Genomic DNA, 2,900 nt, shown 5'->3' with positions numbered 1-2,900 from the left:
GATCAGACCAGGGTTCTTGGAATCACAGGACGGTTTGGATCAGAAGAGGCTTTTAAACATCATTTGGTCCAACCCCCAGACACCTTCCACTAGCCCAGGTTGCTCCAAGCTCCATCCAACCTGGCCTTGGACAGTTCCAGGAATGGGGCAGCCACAGCTTCTCTGGGCAACCTGCACCAGGGCCTCATCACCTTCACAGGGAAGAATTTCTTCCCAATATCCAGTGTAAATTTCTACTCTTTTTAGCTTAAAGCTGTTCCCCCCTGTCCTGTCACTTCATGGCTCAGGGAGAGCACTGCAGCCAGGTCAGCAATGTCCTGTCTTTTCTGGTCTAAAAAGAGCCTGTGCCCAGTTCAGCACCACCTAATGAGATGAGGCTGCACCAGCCCTGCCCTGTTTGCTGAGAGCTCTGTTTCCAGGGCACAGCACTATTTCCACCTGGGAGTTTCCCCTGCCTGGGAAAACATTATCTGCTCCTCCCACTCCCTGCTCCTGCATCACCAGCAGCTCACACATGGCCCTTGAGGAGAGAAAGGGTTTGCTCAGCCTTCCTCTGGCTTCTCTCCTTCTACTACTGCTGCTGGTATTTCAAGGGAAATATGGTTTATGGGTGTTTTCCTGCTGGTATTCCAAGGGAAATATGGTTTATGGATATTTTTTTTTTTATTACAGACATGGATGGGCTGGGACTCAAATCCTGGGTTCCTCAGGTGGCAGAGACAGCTCCTTCCTGAGGAGGTGGTGCTCAGACTTCCCTGGGGAATTTGGAGAGTTTCCATTATTACCTGTCACTAATAAACTGGCTGCCTAATGAGGCAGACCCTTACTGGGGATAACCAGCTACTAAGACACCCCAAATCCACCTCACCCTCCCTCTGGAAGCTGGAGGATGCTTTACCCATTGTGGGAGTGTTACTTGTGCTGAGCTGGAACGAGCAGCACCATGATCACACGTGTTTGTCATGTGGGCCCAGTCCCAGCAAGTCCTGCTGCCTCCCAGCTCCCAGCCAGAATGCAGCTGAGGTTGCTTCATGCAGAGGGAGCAGCCCCAAGAACTCCCCAGACAGAGCAGCCTTTGCTCCGGCAGCGAGTAAATCAAGGACAAGCATCTAATAGCCAGAAGGTGGGGAAGGAGTGGATGTACTGGGCCTTCTTGGAATGAGGCTGGGAAAGAAGCCATGTGCTGTGGTGCCACTTCAGTGTCAGACAGCAGCAGTCTCCTGCCCTTGGGACGCCTTTGCTCCCTGCTGGCGCCAGGCTGTGAGGGAACTGCTGCCTCCAAGGGAAGGGCTCAGGGAGCCCCTCTCCAGGGGCACAGTCTCTCCCTCTGGCACTGCCTGTACCACTCTCATTCACAAATCCCATGCCCGGGCTGGCTCCGTGCCCTCCCGACCTCAGTGACCTCGTGTGGCGCCGCTTGGCTGCGTTTGGAGGCATCTCTGGAATGATGGCAGAGGAGTCCAGCCCTGGTGCTAAACGGCCCTCCCGGGACAGCCCTTGGAGCAGGGCCTGCCAGGCTTCAGCTCCGATTGCTTCAGCTCCCAAACAATGGGTGCTGGTGGGGACTCTGAGCCAGCCCCCAGGGCATGGACTGGATTCCACAGGATCGCTGGGGTTGGAAAAGACCTCCAAGGCCATGAAGTCCAACCTTTGACCAAACACCACGGTATCACCCAGCCCAGAGCACTGAGTGCCATGTCCAGTTGTCCCTTGAACACCTCCAGGGATGGGGACTACAAGCCCCTTCCAACATTATACTATCCTTTCCTTGAAGAAATTCCTCCTAATATCCAACCTGACCCTCCCCTGGTGCAGTTTGAGGCCGTTTCCTCTCCTCCTGTCCCTTGTTCCCTGGGAGCAGAGCCTGACCCCTCCTGGCTCCCTCCTCCTGTCAGAGAGATGCAGAGAGTGAGAAGGTCCCCCCTGAGCCTCCTTTTCTCCAGGCTGGGCTCCCCCAGCTGCTCCTGGTGCTCCAGCCCCTTCCCCAGCTCCATTCCCTTCCCTGGACACACTCCAGACCCTCAGTGTCTTTCTGTCTTGCTGGTCCAAGCCAGATGCCCTTGGCTGTTTTGGTGGCACTTCAGGAAGAGCCTGTGCCAATGGTGAGGGGGACTCAGCAGCCCCTGAGACCTTCCACACTCGTGTCATGCCAGAGCACTGTGGTGCCAGGCTGGAAAGGAGGGTCCAGCTGAGCTCCCCATCCTGCTGTTACTGCTGCATTCCCTGCCCTCTCCCCGGGTCCTTTTCTTGCATTGCTGATGAGGGCGGATTTAATTTTGGGTTCCATCCTATATTTGCAGGAAAAAGGCCATTCTGACCCTCCCTGGTGGGAGTCCAAACACTTGTTCTCCAGCCCAGGAATCATGGGGTGACACAGCCAGCCTGATCCCAGCCTGGCATCTCCAGGGGGAAGGAGCAGGGATGGACAGAGAGCATGGAACTCATTGCCCTCCTACTGCTACTGCTCTTGGAGCACAGGCCTCCTGTGGGTCTTCTCTGTGTGAACCCCAGCCTGTGTCCATCCCACTCCAGGTCCTGCTGCCCTGTACCCCAGTGTGGGCTGGAGATCCCCCCAGCTCAGAGGGGAGCAGGGCTGGGATGGGCTGCAGCACCCTCTGCTCTCCCTGCAGACCCCCACCCCAGGCCCTTCCTGTTCCTTCCCTGATATTCCTTACCATCTCCTGGGAGAGACTTGGATGCACATGCTTCACCACTGTTAAAATCATAGAATCTCCTGAGTTGGAAGGACTCACAAGGATCATCCAGTCCAACTCCTGACCCTGCACAGACACCCCAACAACCTCACCCTGTGCCTGAGAGTGTTTTCCAAACCCTCCTGGAGCTCTGGCAGCCTTGGGGCCGTGACCTCTGCCCTGGGGAGCCCGGTCAGTGCCCAACCA

Source organism: Manacus vitellinus, unplaced genomic scaffold (assembly GCF_001715985.3).
Source record: "Manacus vitellinus isolate BGI_N305 unplaced genomic scaffold, ASM171598v3 scaffold_19_pilon, whole genome shotgun sequence".
Taxonomy (NCBI): domain Eukaryota; kingdom Metazoa; phylum Chordata; class Aves; order Passeriformes; family Pipridae; genus Manacus; species Manacus vitellinus.
The sequence above is the reverse complement of the archived record's forward strand: the minus strand, read 5'-3'. Positions refer to the sequence as shown.